Here is a 16,419-nt window from a genome sequence, read left to right as displayed (position 1 = left end):
AGGGCATAGTAAACCTATTCAAGTAGCTATTACTATTTAGATAATGGAATAATGGCATGGATGGAAATCCTAAGCAAATAAAACATGTGACTAAGAAGAACAGAAAACCATCTCCAAGAAAAAGGAAGTGCAAAATGGCAAAATGGTTGCTGAATTGGCCTTCCAAATAGCTGAGAAAAAAAGAGAAGCAAAAGGCAAAGGAGAGAAGGAAAGACATACCCATCTGACCATGGAGCTCCAAAGAATAACAGAGATAAGAAAGCCTTCCTAATTGAACAATGCAAAGAAATAGAGGAAAGCAATAGAGTGGAAAGACTAGAGATCTCTTCAAGATAATTAGAGATACAAAGGGAACATTTCATGCAAAGATGGGCACAATAAATGACAGAAACAGTATGGACCTAACAGAAGCAGAAGATAGTAAGAAGAGGTGGCAAGAATACACAGAAGATCTATTAAAAAAATCTTAATGACCCAGATAACCATGATGGTGTGATCACTCACCTAGAGCCAGACATCTTGGAGTACAAAGTAAAGTGGGCCTTAGGGAAGCATCACTACGAACAAAGCTAGTGAAGGTGATAGAATTCCAGTTGAGCTATTTCAAATCCTAAAAGATGATGCTGTGAAAGTGCTGTAGTCAATATGCTAGCAAATTTGGAAAACTCAGCAGTGGCCTCAGGACTGGAAAAGGTCAGTTTTCATTTCAATTCCAAAGAAAGGCAATGCCAAAGAATGTTCAAATTCCTGCACAATTGTACTCATTTCACATGCTAGCAAGTTAATGCTCAAAATCCTTCAAGCTAGGCTTCAACAACATGTGAACCAAGAACTTCCAGATGTTCAAGCTGGATTCAGAAAAGGCAGAGGAACCAGAGATCAAATTGCCAACCTCCATGGGATCATAGAAAAAATAAGAGAATTCCAGAGAAACATCTAATTCTGCTTCATTGACTGTGACAAAGCCTTTTGCTGTGTGGATTACAACAAACTGTGGAAATGCTTAAAGAGATGGGAATACCAGACCACCTTACCTACCTCTTGTATGCAGATCAAGAAGCAATAGTTAGAACTGGATACAGAAGATCAGACTAGTTCCAAACTGGGAAAGGAGTATGTCAAAGCTGTATATTGTCACCCTGCTTATTTAACATATGCAAAGTAAGTACATAATGCAAAATGCCAGGCTGCATGAAGCACAAACTGGAATTAAGATTGCCAAGAGAAATATCAATAACCTCAGATATGCAGATGAGACCAGTCTTATGGTAGAAAGCAAAGAGAAACTCAAGAGCCTCTTGATAAGGTGAAAGAGGAGAGTGAAAAAGCTGGCTTAAAACTCAACATTCAAAAAATGAAGATAGTGGCATCTGTCATGGACCATAAAGAAGCCTGAGCACCAAGAAATTGATGCTTTCAAATTATGTTGGAGAAGACTTTTGAGAGTCCCTTGGATATGAAGGAGATCAAACCAGTCAATCCTAAAGGAAATCAGCCCTCAGTATTTATTGGAAGGACTGATGGTGGAGCTGAAGCTCCAGTACTTTTGCCACCTGATGTGAAGAGCTGACATTGAAAAGACCCTGATGCTGGGAAATACTGAGGGCAGGAAGAGAAGTGGGTGACAGAGGATGAGATGGTTAGATAGCTTTACTGACTCAATGGACATGCGTTTGAGCAAACTTGGGGAGATATTAAGGGACAGAGAAGCCTGGTGTGTTGCAGCCCATGGGGTTGCAACCAGTCAATACAGGGCTTAGCAACTGAACAACAACAAAGAAAAACAGTAGGGGGATTTTAGGAAGGATCAGTGGTAAGTCAAGAACGAACACCTTCTGAACTCACTGTAATGTGCTCCTATTTCTAGTTTATAAGTGGAATGTACAGCATGAATCCTTAATAGGGAGTTCTGGGTGTCTCTAAGTTGTAATACGATTGCCACAGTTTTTGAAGTACTCTATTTTCTATGTGTGTGATAAAATGAGAATTTGAATTTTGCCTTATTCTTGAACCCGTGTTAAAATGATTCATTAATTTTGTTATTTTATACTAAACTGATAATAGCCTACCCAGGGATTTCTCCTCTTCCTAATCTAATTACTCATGGCACAATGTTTGAGAAGAATCCTTAAAAATATTGAAATTACTTCACTATCCTGCTTCCATTTTTTTCTTAGAAGATCTGAATCATTTTAGATTTTGAATATCCTAAAATAGTTTGCTAGTATTAAGGGAAAAGAACTTCAAAAACATTTAAAAAATTGAAATAACTTGTTGTCTAAGGTTTTCTCTCACTTGCTTCTTAGATTGGCCTATTCTGTCCCATTGCACAAGCTATTTGAAATAACGGCATTCTGTCCTCAGAAGTTCTACATGATTTCACAGGCATCTTGTCTGGAGTCTTTCCTTCTTAGTTATCCAGATGCTACCCCATTTTTAATATATAAAAATTGTTTGGCAAATCCTAAATTTTAGCCAGGAAGAAAAACATTAAATATAGTAAGTCACACCAAGACTAGGCAATACCTAGTCTCCATGTCTAATTTCTAGCTTTTGAATCAATCAAAAAATTGTTGTGAAGACCAAATTAAATCCTCTGCCTGTGCCATTATGTTTAAGTTAAAAAATGAAGAAATAAGAGTGGACAGAAAAGTTAATACAAAGACAGTGCTCCATATAAAGTTATTCAATACAGTGCATGTGTACGCATGTGTGTGTGTGTGTGTGTGTGCGGGGACGTGTGCACTAAGTTGCTTGAGTCATGTCCAACTCTTTGTGATCCTATGGACTGTAGCCCTCCAGGCTCTTCTGTCCATTGGGATTCTCCAGGCAAGAATACTGAAGTGGCTTGCCGTGCCCAGCTCCAGGGGATCTTCCCCACCCAGGGTTCAAACCTGCATCTCTTAAGTCTGCATTGGCAGGCGTATTCTTTAGCGGCATACACTCTATCATTAGAGAAGAGTTAAGTGCCTCAGGATCAGAAGAGAATGAATAGTGGCTATACCATAGTCTGAACTTCAGTTCATCTTTTTCATTTCTGAAATACAGTTAATACCAACCACTTTTGCTTGCTTTACAGGAGTGTTATCAGGGTCAAGGAGCTTTGTAAATCACGAAATGCTGTGCTAATATAAAGTGATATAGTCATTCTCCTCCTCATCATTTTTACATTTTTTAAAGAGATTATCATTCAGAAGTGAAAAATAACTATCAGAGTGAATTTTAAAGTTTTTGAAAGGAAAGTGAAAAATATGTTCTTTCTTTATACTCTTATGACTTGGTATATTTCCTAGGCTAACTCAGTGAGAAATACACATTGGACAATTATATGAAAATGTCCTAAAAGAGCAAAAGACAAGTGACTATCATTGACAGAAATATCTGTATTTGATATTTTCTAAGTGAGTCATTGAAGCAATTCAGGAATACCAATTTCAGCTGAATGTCAGCTGAATGTCAGATGTAAAACTTTCAGTAACTTCCACTGGGGGAATAAAAAAGATCTACTGGACTCATTTAGCTCTCTTATCTTTTTCCCCTCACCGTCTTTCCCCTCCTCCTTTCCCTTTTCCTCTTCTTGATTTCATTCTTTCACTCCCACGCTTCTTCCTTTCTTTCCATCTCTGTCAGCAGAATTTGGGGGTGCTATAAGGAATATGAAAGAAATGGAAGGCAAAATCCACTGCTTTCAGGGAGTTTTCAATTTGGCTGAGTCCTTTGAAATTATGTGTGATTTAGGTAAGAGGAAATGTTTCATCATCATTTGTTTTCTGGGAACTCTTAATTAGCTGTATTCTGTATAGAACAATAAAGAAAGCATCAGTCCTATTCCACAGGGTTACTAATTTTAACGTGATCCTAAATTACTACCTCTCAGAGTTAAGGTGATATAGGAGGAAAATAAGCTTTTTAGATTTTAGGTTTCTGAACTCTTTTGGTCAAAACATGAGATAAGTTTCATTTTTCATAGATCTCTCCATGTATCAATCAGCTCTTAGAACAACTAAGGACCTTACAGATGAGGTTTTAAATAAAAATTAATGATGGGCAATAATAAATCAATTCTTTTCTACCAGTTGCTCAAAGTGAAAGAAACTCTTTATGGAGATACTGATTTTCCTCCTAAGTTTTAAGCTCCCTTGAACATGAATATTCTGAAGACTGTTCTTTCTTGAAAGGTAATTTTGACTGCTATTTAAGGAGCTTTGTGATGGCAACATCTTCTTAAATGTCTTCTCTGTTAGTTTGCATTAGGATGGTTTACTTATTTTCCATACTACCTATTTAACACCTTTTTTTTTAAATTTTGTTTTTTTATTTGGTGTCTTGTTATAAACACTATTTTGTGTGTGTGTTTTTTAAATAGCATTTCATAAAACTCATTAGCTCTATTGATAGCAATGCATATTTATGACATGTTGCAAAAATTATTAATTCACTTATCCTCATAAAACTTGTTGAATCTGGACTGCCAGATGGTCATTGATATTAGAGTGAAAATTAAGAACATGTAACAGTCATTTTGATCCCTGATAGGAAATGGCAACCCACTCCAGTATTCTTGCCTGGAAAATTCCATGTACAGAGGAGCCTGGTGGGTTACAGTCAATGGGGTTTCAAAGAATCTGAGACAACTGAGCACGTGCGCACATGTGCAGGCACACACACACACACAGAAGAAACAGGAATTATAACGCCTGGATTTTCAAAGTTCAACTAAGAATAAAATCCTTTTGCTTTATAGTACTTTAGAGAATATTTTGACTTGCCGGATAGATTAAAAAAAATAACTTCCCCTTCAGTTCAGTTCAGTTCAGTTCAGTCGCTCAGTCGTGTCCGACTCTTTGTGACCCCATGAATCACAGCACGCCAGGCCTCCCTGTCCATCACCAACTCCCGGAGTTCACTCAAACTCATGTCCACAGAGTCGGTGATGCCATCCAGCCATCTCATTCTCTGTCGTCCCCTTCTCCTCCCGCCCCCAATCCCTCCCAGCATCAGAGTCTTTTCCAGTGAGTCAACTCTTCGCATGAGGTGGCCCAAGTTAGGGATAAAAAAAAGTCAGAAACAGAACTTTTCTCAGTAACATTACAGATAGTAAGATGAAAACTACATTCTCACCTTTCTAGTGAAAGTTGAATATATTATTATGTAAAAGTCTGGAATTTCTGCAGTATTAGTATTATATGACTTTATTTTCCTGAGCGTGGCACTTGCAAGAGAAAAAATATTTTATAAAAAATACTAAATATTTTTAAAAGGTAAAAAATTTGATATATTACCTAGATAAAACTTTTTTTAATTTTGAGGGAGGGTATTTTTTAGTGCTTAAAATTAATGCTTATAAACTAATCAAATAATTTAAAAATATAAATATACCAGATTTTCATTAGCAGAATGAGTCTTGCTCTCTGAAAGTTTTCATGATAAACTTCTATATACTTACTCACATGATGCTACGATAACTCAAAACATTATTGAATCTCCTTCTCTTTGGGAACTACCTTTAATGTCAATTGATGAGTGATACTGAAAAATACTTCTGTGATTTTTTATTTTGTGTGTTGAAAGTATGAAACACTTACTTTTATTCATTAATATTCACTCTGAATAAATTTTGAGTAATTTCTGATATTAAAAGCAATATTGATGACATTTAAAAGAATGTGTAATTGGTCCTGAAAACCCTTCCAAATAAGTAGTTTGCCAAAATCTGAGCAATGGCAAGATCAAATCTTAACTAATCAAGAAATCAACAAATATTCAATAGTACTTCTTCCCTGATGCTTACATGATCATTCCCATTAGAATTAATCTCTTTTTATCAGTGTTCCCGTTATGCTTTATTTAAATCCCAGTTTTTATGCTTACCCCATTCTTCCCATAAAATAAGTTTTGTTGTACAAATCTGAATTTTTCCATTTCAAATTCATTGATGTAAAAAGTGGTCCTTAAGCAATCTTTGATTCTCCATAGTGCCCCAGACAGTGGATAAAACATAAAAAAAAATTAGTAAATTTTTGTTGAATTATTTGAATTTTGGGCTATTTTGAAACTTGTGAATGGTAAACACTTTTGGTTGTGTAAATGAACAGAGATGGATCCCACTTAACCTTGCAATTGGGAAAATTTACAGTATCTCTGTTGCTATTATGCAGGAGAGAACCCTTTAAGAGAGTAAGAGCATAGAAGGGACACATTTTTAGAAATGGTTATATATATAAATAAGCCTTGGTCTTGACATTACATTTAAACAAGAGACTATACACTTGAGCTCTTGTTCTTCCTCAAAAACCTTCAAAATATGCAGACACATGTACATATCCCCCCGGGCCTTTTTCTTTCAATTATTCATTTCATTTGCTAGGATAATATGTGAAATACTATAAATCTGTCTGTTCACAGCTTTTGATAGCAAGGTGGTTTTTTTTTTTTTGGTCAGATGCTTTGGGACTGAGTTGCAAGAGAAGATGACCTTGACAGAGTCTAAAATACTAGTTTTCTTGACATAGTAAAGTAGTGGTAAAGCAGTAGTATTGGTATTAACATAATTATGTTGTTAAATGCATCAAAGGTGAGGTATTTAAAGCAAATTAAACAAGTGACGTTCTCATTTCATGAACCACATTTAATCTCATGCTTGGCTGTTTTTCAGATAGAGTTATAGTAATAGAGAAAATTAGGCCTGAGTGGAAGAGTAACTATACCTCCAGAAAGAGATGCATAGAATTTGATAGAAAAAAGAACACAGAAAGCCAAATGGGAAAAACAAGGGAGATGGCATTCATGAAGACAGAAAGGATTAGCTGAGATTATTTTAGAACTATTTGCACTGAGACAGTGACATTATATGGGTGACATTTAGAGAAGAGGCCTGACTTTGAGCCCAAGCTCCATCAATGACTCACTGTGTGACCTGAACAAATTAATCTTGTGCTTCAGTCTTCTTATTTATAAAACAGAGATAATTACATATGCTATAAAATTCTTGTAAGGATCAAATTTGAAAAGAGACCTTGATATCTTTTTTTATAAGGTCATTCATATTGATATCATGTTGCAGAAACTTTATCATCCTACCATATTTGAACCTGATTCATTCATTTACTCAGAAAATATTCAGTAAATGTAGGCCCTGTGTTTATTAGGTGTACAGTTGTGATTAGAACAGATCTAGTTTCTGCTCCCAAGATACTTAGAATCTAGTAAGGGTCATTAATAAACAAGCAAATACTGAAAATAAGAGTTGTTGACAGACTCCATTTAACCCACTTGCATGTAGTTACTGTTTTCCATTTCCTCTGCAAAACACATTGACTAACATCTTTTGTACACTGAATGACTAGCTGATGTTAACAGCTAATATTTATGAAAGTGAAAGTCACTCATGCATGTCCGACATTTTACGACACCATGGACTATCAATTCAGTTCAGTTCAGTTGCTCAGTCGTGTCCGACTCTCTGCAACCCCATGAATCACAGCACGCCAGGCCTCTCTGTCTATCACCAACTCCCGGAATTCACTCAAACTCATGTCCACAGAGTCGGTGATGCCATCCAGCCATCTCATTCTCTGTTGTCCCCTTCTCCTCCTGCCCCCAACCTTTCCTAGCATCACAGTCTTTTCCAGTGAGTCAACTCGTCACATGAGGTGGCCAAAGTATTGCAGTTTCAGCTTCAGCATCAGTCCTTTCAATGAACACCCAGGATTGATCTCCTTTAGAATGTACTGGTTGGATCTCCTTGCAGTCCAAGGGACTCTCAAGAGTCTTCTCCAACACCACAGTTCAAAAGCATCAACTATACAACCCATCAAATTATCCAGGCCAGAATACTAGCGTGCATAGCTTTTCCCTTCACCAGGGGATCTTCCCAACCCAGGGACTGAACCCAGGTCTCCTGCATTTCAGGCAGATTCTTTACCAGCTGAACCAACCAGGACCTAGCTCTAAACACTTGTTGAGATTCTCAGGTGGCTCAGTGATACAGAATCCACCTGCTAATGCAGAAGACACAGGTTCAATCCCTGGGTCGGGATGATTCCCTGGAGAAGGAAATGGCAACCCACTCCAGTACTCTTGCCTAGAGAATCCCATGGAAAAGGAGCCTGGAGGGCTACAGTCCATGGGGTTGCATAAGAGTTGGATACAATTTAGCAACTAAACAACAAAAACTTGCTAAGATCTATTATAAGTGATTTTCATAAATCTTCACAACAATATTTAATTGTGGATACTATTTTCATTCCCACTGTGCAGATGAGGAAAGTGAGACACAGAAGTGATTTGTTCATGGTTAGGAGAGGGCAGATACACTGAAATTAGAATCACAGAAAACTAGTCAGTCTGATCACATGGACCACAGCCTTGTCTAACTTAATGAAACTAAGCCATGCCATGTGGGGCCACCCAAGACGGGTGGGTCATGGTGGAGAGGTCTAACAGAATGTGGTCCGCTGGAGAAGGGAATGGCAAACCACTTCAGTATTCTTGCCTTGAGAACCCCATGAAAAGTACAAAAAGGCAAAATGATAGGATACTGAATGAGGAACTCCCCAGGTCGGTAGGTGCCCAGTATGCTACTGGAGATCAGTGGAGAAATAACTCCAGAAAGAATGAAGGGATGGAGCCAAAGAAAAAACAATACCCAGTTGTGGATGTGACTGGTAATAGAAGCAAGGTCCAATGCTGTATAGAGCAATATTGCATAGGAACCTCGAATGTTAGATCCATGAATCAAGGCAAATTGGAAGTGGTCACAGGAGATGGCAAAGTGAACGACGACATTCTAGGAATAGTGAACTAAAATGGACTGGAATGGGTGAATTTAACTCAGATGACCATTATATCTACTACTGTGGGCAGGATTCCCTTAGAAGAAATGGAGCAGCTATCATGGTCAACAAAAGAGTCCGAATGCAGTACTTGGATTCTATCTCAAAAATGACAGAATGATCGCAGTTTGTTTCCAAGGCAAACCATTCAATATTACAGTAATCCAAGCCTATGTCCCAACAAGTAACGCTGAAGAAGCTGAAGTTGAATGGTTCAATGAAGACCTACAAGACCTTTTAGAACTAAAACCCAAAAAAGATGTCCTTTTCATTATAGGGAACTGGAATGCAAAAGTAGGAAGTCAAGAAACACCTGGAGTAACAGGCAAATTTGGCCTTGGAGTACAGATGAAGCAGGGCAAAGGCTCACAGAATTTTGCCAAGAGAACATACTGGTCATAGCAAACACCCTCTTCCAACAACACAAGAGAAGACTCTACACATGGACATCACCAGATGGTCAACACCAAAATCAGATTGATTATATTCTTTGCAGCCAAAGATGGAGAAGCTCTATACAGTCAGCAAAAACAAGACCAGGAGCTGACTGTGGCTCAGATCATGAACTCCTTATTGCCAAATTCAGACTTAAATTGAAGAAAGTAGGGAAAACCACTAGACCATTCAGATATGACCTCAATCAAATCCCTTATGATTATACTGTGGAAGTAAGAAATAGATTTATGGGACTAGATCTGATAGATAGAGTGCCTGATGAACTATGGATGGAGGTTCGTGACATAGTACAGGAGACAGGGACCAAGACCATCCCCATGGAAAAGAAATGCAAAAAAGCAAAATGGCTGTCTGAGGAGGCCTTACAAATAGCTGTGAAAAGAGGAGAAGCGAAAAGCAAAGGAGAAAAGGAAAGATATAAGCATTTGAATGCAGAGTTCCAAAGAATAGCAAGGAGAGATAAGAAAGTCTTCCTCAGCGATCAATGCAAAGAAATAGAGGAAAACAAGAGAATAGGAAAGACTAGAGATCTCTTCAAGAAAATTAGAGATACCAAGGGAACATTTCATGCAAAGATGGGCTCAATAAAGGACAGAAATGCTATGGACCTCACAGAAGCAGAAGATATTAAGAAGAGGTGGCAAGAATACACAGAAGAACTGTACAAAAAAATCTTCACGACCAATATAATCAATGGTGTGATCACTCACCTAGAGCCAGACATCTTGGAATGTGAAGTCAAGTGGGCCTTAGAAAGCATCACTACGAACAAAGCTAGTGGAGGTGATGAAATTCCAGTTGAGCTATTTCAAATCCTGGAAGATGAAGCTGTGAAAGTGCTGCACTCAATATGCCAGCAAATTTGGAAAACTCAGCAGTGGCCACAGGACTGGAAAAGGTCAGTTTTCATTCCAATCCCAAAGAAAGGCAATGCCAAAGAATGCTCAAACTACCACACAATTGCACTCTTCTCACACACAAGTAAAGTCATGCTCAAAATTCTCCAAGCCAGGCTTCAGCAATACGTGAACCGTGAACTTACAGATGTTCAAGCTGGATTTAGAAAAGGCAGAGGAATCAGAGATCAAATTGGCAACATCTGCTGGATCATCGAAAAAGCAAGGGAGTTCCAGAAAAACATCTATTTCTGCTTCATTGACTATGCCAAAGCCTTTGATTGTGTGAATCACGATAAACTGTGGAAAATTCTGAAGGAGATGGGAATACCAGACCACCTGACCTGCCTCTTGAGAAACCTATATGCAGGTCAGGAAGCAACAGTTAGAACTGGACATGGAACAACAGACTGGTTCCAAATAGGAAAAGGAGTATATCAAGGCTGTATATTGTCACCCTGCTTATTTAACTTATATGCAGAGTACATCATGAGGAACGCTGGGCTGGAAGAAGCAAAAGCTGGAATCAAGATTGCCAGGAGAAATATCAATAACCTTAGATATGCAGATGACACCACCCTTATGGCAGAAAGTGAAGAGAAACTAAAAAGCCTCTTGATGAAAGTGAAAGAGGAGAATGAAAAATTGGCTTAAAGCTGAACATTCATAAAACTAAGATCATGGCATCTGGTCCCATCACTTCATGGGAAATAGATGGAGAAACAGTGGAAACAGTGTCAGACTTTATTTTTGGGGCTCCAAAATCACTGCAGATGCTGAATGCAATTGTGAAAATAAAAGACGCTTACTCCTCGGAAGGAAAGTTATGAGCAACCTAGATAGCATATTCGTAGAAGGCAATAGCAACCCACTCTAGTACTCTTGCCTGGAAAATCCCATGGGAGGAGCCTGGTGGGCTGCAGTCCATGGGGTCGCAAAGAGTTGGATATAACTGAGCGACTTCACCTTCACTTTTCACTTTCAAGCATTGGAGAAGGAAATGACAACCCACTCCAGTGTTCTTGCCTGGAGAATCCCAGGCACAGTGGAGCCTGGTGCGCTGCCATCTATGGGGTCGCACAGAGTTGGACATGACTGAAGCGACTTAGCAGCAGCAGCAGCAGCAGATAGCATATTTAAAAGCAGAGACATTACTTTGCCAACAAAGGTCCGTCTAGTCAAGGCTACGGTTTTTCTAGTGGTCATGTATGGATGTGAGAGTTGGACTGTAAAGAAAGCTGAAGAATTGATGGTTTTGAACTGTGGTGCTGGAGAAGACTCTTGAGAGTCCCTTGGACTACAAGGAGATTCAACCAGTCCATTCTAAAGGAGATCGGTCCTGGGTGTTTATTGGAAGGACTGATGTTGAAGCTGAAACTCTAATAGTTTGGCCACCTCATTCGACGAGTTGACTCACTGGAAAAGACTCGGATGCTGCGAGCGATTGGGAGCAGGAGGAGACGGGGACGACAGAGAATGAGATGGCTGGATGGCATCACCGACTCGACGGACATGAGTTTGAGTTAATTCCAGGAGTTGGTGATGGACAGGGAGGCCTGGCGTGCTGTGATTCATGGGGTCACAAAAAGTCAGACACGACTGAGCGACTGAACTGAACTGAACTGAACTGAACACATGGCAGTCTAATTTCAGAGTCCATGGTGTCAACCACTATGTAACAATGCAGCTCACCAAGTTGAAAGCATATTCAAAGGGCAGTTGTATTTGTTCCCAAACTTGTTTATACCAGTTTTACTAGTTTCTGTTATATAATTTATTTAAATATCATGTAAAACAATAAACTAGGAATGCAAAATACAAATGTGATTTTGTTTTTAAATTAAATTGAATACATTGTGAGAATTAAGGAGACTTACCTAAAAAAAGTTTCCAAATCAGAAATGGGTAAAAACTAAAAGAATAAAGGTTTATTGTAAAGGCATAGACATTTACTGCATTTGGCCTTCTGTGTTAAAATGTTCTCATATTAAAAATGCATGAAAGTGCAAATTACAAATATATATATATATATATATTTCCAATGATTAAACTATTACTAAAATAAAAAGTTTTGGCCCTAAACAGATAGTTGTCAAATAAATGAATATTTATATATTTTAAACTATGACTCCTATGATAAAAGTATGTACATACATATATATATATATACAAATAATTTTTGTGATATATGATTTAACCAAACTTTTTGCCTAATGTACCAACTGTCCTTCAAGAAAGAAATGTTTGCAAATACCTATTCTATCAAATGTTAAATTTATGGTTGGTATCTTGGGCAGAGCTATGAGTTTCTATTGCTCTAGGAGGGTTAGTTACAGTGTATTCTGTAGAGGACAGTTCATGGATCCTGGTGTGATCCATGGAGGATAGATACTGGATCTCCATGTGGTGTTTGGAGAACTAATCGTGGCTCACAGAGTAGATTTGTTTTTGCATCATGAAATCAACTGTTTTTTTCAGGGAAGCATGATATAGGAGAAAGGAAGTATTGGATTTTAGATAGAAATAGTCTACATCTACATCTCTGTGCCCAGTCTTTTTCAGCCTAGTTTCTATCTTTGGGTTGGAAATATAAGGATTATTGCTAGAGATAACATAGTCAATGAATATTAGTCAAATGGACTTGAGAATAATTCAGAAATTGCACAGTATTAAATTGCATGTTTTCATACTACAGTGTTCATTCAGTTATTATAACACGTTATATTGTGCAATGATACCTATAAATCTGTGAGCTCCCTGAGTCTAGATCTTGGCTTGTTAAATTTTGTTCTGACGTCTGCACCTAGCCAATTGTTTAGGTCCTTCTAGTTAGTATATTGGAGAAGGCAATGGCAAGCCACTCCAGTACTCTTGTCTAGAAAATCCCATGGATGGAAAAGCCTGGTAGGCTGCAGTCCGTGGGGTCGCTAAGGGTCGGACACGACTGAGCGACATCACTTTCACTTTTCACTTTCAAAACATTGGATAAGGAAATGGCAACCCACTCCAGTGTTCTTGCCTGGAGAATCCCAGGGAAGGGGGAGCCTGGTGGGCTTCCGTCTATGGGGTCACACAGAGTCGGACACGACTGAAGTGACTTACCAGCAGCAGCAGCAGTTAGTATATAGGAGGTACTTTTTCTGTGAACTGACTGGAAATCTCCTACATCTAACCAGACATTTTGATGACAAAATGATATATAGAATATAAAATATTTAAATACTTCCAGATTTAGATGTTGTAGAGGTATTTTTCTTCTCCTCATTCCCTCAAATTACATGGAAAATATCAAAAAGAGAAAAATATGCCATCTCCAAGGAAGCAAACAAGCTGCTATACAACCTTAATGATACAGATTATTAAGCTCATATATTAAATATGGTAACCTCTACTTGGATAATTAAGCCTACTGAGATACGACACTGGCTGCCTCAACCTTAGCATGCACTATTCCCTGAAAGTCATATCTGAGAGTCTTTGATTAAAAAGAATTTTATTTCTGGGAGCATAAGAAAAATGGAGGACATCCCTGTAGAGACCCCACGTGCACTCTAGAATGGTTGAGGAGGGAAACCTCAGAGGGGTATTTTTCCAACCAGGTCATTCTCTACTCTAGCACTTGGTCTCCAAGTCCAGGCAGCTTGCTAGAGTAGAAGGTGGCATACTGCTATAGACAGAACCTGCTCTGATTCATGCAGGCTCCTTATCTGAAAAACGTGATGGGGGAGAAATACTTTCAGTGTTAAGGAAATGAAAGATTGGAAATAAGGTATTTGAGTCATAATCTGAAATGTGGCTGCAAACTTCTCCAGCTAATTTACAGCCATTGTATCCCCCTCTCCCCTTTCCCTTCCCATTGTACTAATTGGTTTCTTGCCAACCTCATTTAAAGATGAATAGTGATCAGAAAGGAACCAATGGAAAAATCCATGCATTAAAACTGCCATTTTCTCTTTCATTTAAGAAGATAACAAGCAAAATATATCTTGCTTGATATAAAACATATATCACGAGAGGTATGTTTCTTAAAGAAAAAAATTAGAGACAGGAGAGTTCAGAGAAGATAGGGTATGACAATAAAATAAGATGAAAAAGAGCTAGCAGAGTTCAGGAAAAAATGAAAATGGAAATGAAAAAAATAATAAAAATAAAGTATACACTGGATACAACAGAAATAGAATAAACAACTGAAAACAGAGGCAAGATACTAGGTATGAAAAACTGGCAAAATGAAATGTGTACAAATAATATAAAATTTTTACAAGGATGAAGGATACTGGTGACAATGAAAAGAGAGCCATCATATACATAATCGGTGAAAAGAAAATATCAACAAAAATGCAAAAATAGGTAGAAGAAAGCTATTGCAAAGATTTAAGTCTTTAAATTGAAAGGCCATACTATGTTCTAGGAAAATTGATAGAGAATAATGATTTCCAAGATATATTTTTTTATTGTTTCCTCAAGTCCAAGAAAAAAGAGTCAATCATATGAACATTTAAGGAGAAAAAGTAAAATACATAAAATACATATAAGGGTGAAAATAGTTTGGCCTCCAATTTCCACCTAATGTCAGAAGCCAGAAAAGCAATTTCTACAAAGTTCTGAAGGAAGGGGAGTGTGACCCAAGTTTTATTTTCAGTTGAATATAAAGTAAACAGAGAGACATTCTGAAACAAGAAAGAACCTAGACAATATAGAACCCTAGAGAACTTCTTTAAACACACATACACACATGCAAATAAGTTAATTATCAATAGCTCAAGAATGGAGAAATTCTGATTATTAAATATTTGGTGAGCACTCAAATGTATTTAATTGTGAATCAAAAAAATAACTGTAGGAATTCATAGAATACTGTAAGTGTTACAAACTGTGATAATGTAAACAATAATGGCAGGGGTCAAAAAAGGCATTACTAGACGTAGCAGTGAGTTAATTTCTTTTTGTCTATAACATGGGGTTAATGGCTATTACCTAATGTTGATATATATAATTAAAGATAATTCAACATCCTAAAGTTTTTCAAGTCTTTCTCAATGTTGAAATGCCCTTTTAGAAAAGAAAACAATATCCTTTGCATTTAAGAAGCATTTACCTGAATTTCAGTAATTCCACCAATTTTTAGTTCAATATTTTCTGGATAAGTTCAAGGAGAAGGAAATGTAGCATATTTGATTAAAATATTATATATAACTTGATAGTATTTTTTCTTAAAATTAAGGTCTATGTATGTATACATTTCTCTGATCCATCTTTCTATCTTAATAGATACTTAGTAATGCTGAGAATGATGTTTACTTGGTGTCGGTGGTAGTTATTTATTTCTGACAAATAGGCCTTGGATTACCTAAGACAAAACTTCCTATGAACTTTTCTATATTTCTTAAAGTTTTTATAAAGAATATATATCATCTCAATAAAACAGTAGTCATAATTTTGAAAACTATAGCTTTACTGGTGGCTTAGATGGTAAAGAATCTGTCTGCAATGTGGGAGACCTGGGTTTGATCTCTGGGTCAGGAAGATCCCCTGGAGAAGGAAATGACAACCACTCCCGTATTCTTGCCAGGAGAATCCCATGGACAGAGGAGCCTAGTGGGCTATAATCCATGGGGTTTCAAATAGTTTGACAGAACTGAGTGACTAACACACTGAAAATTAAAGCGTTACCATGATCTTTGCTTAGATATTTTCCCCTATGTCTATTAACAGTAAATCTCTGGCAAATTTTATTTATTTGCCAGAATTATAAGTTTTGGAATTGAAGTATAAAATAAAAAGAATTGTTGGATCAGTTGATTTTCTTTAATATTTTAACCTAAAAACCAGTTTCTCTAGAAGAATGTATTTCAAGAAAGCATATATCAGAAGCAGATACCATCCAGGGTTCCTAGAAAAAGGTATTTTTTGATTTACATATCCTATAACCCCACGGGTTACATGATTATAAAACATGCAGTAGCTCATTAAAACTGTAAATAGAAACTAAGCTTCTCTTCAACTAAACAACATGACATAAATAACAATTTTTGTGTAAACCTATTACTGTTCCTGTATCAACTTTATGAGACATATATATAAGCCCATAAATTATAAGAAATTATAAATTTCTTATAAATTTAAGAAAATTCCTCGTACATCTGTGAAGCACTGAGGTATGTGTGGCACAGAATGTTAGGAAAATAAATTCCTTTTCTACTTAAATGTATAGTTCAGTTCAGTCGCTCAGT

General features: G+C 37.2%; 1 protein-coding gene across 3 annotated transcripts in view; it reads left to right on the top strand.

Annotated features, from left to right (window-relative positions):
• CTNNA3 (catenin alpha 3) overlaps positions 1-16,419 on the top strand; it is a 1,978,275-nt gene that overhangs the window by 730,801 nt on the left and 1,231,055 nt on the right. The window lies entirely within an intron of this gene.

This window comes from Moschus berezovskii, chromosome 12, assembly GCF_049115385.1.
Source record: "Moschus berezovskii isolate FMDL1 chromosome 12, NW_MosBer_1.0, whole genome shotgun sequence".
Classification (NCBI taxonomy): Eukaryota; Metazoa; Chordata; class Mammalia; order Artiodactyla; family Moschidae; genus Moschus; species Moschus berezovskii.
This window is presented reverse-complemented; position numbering and strand designations above follow the sequence as displayed.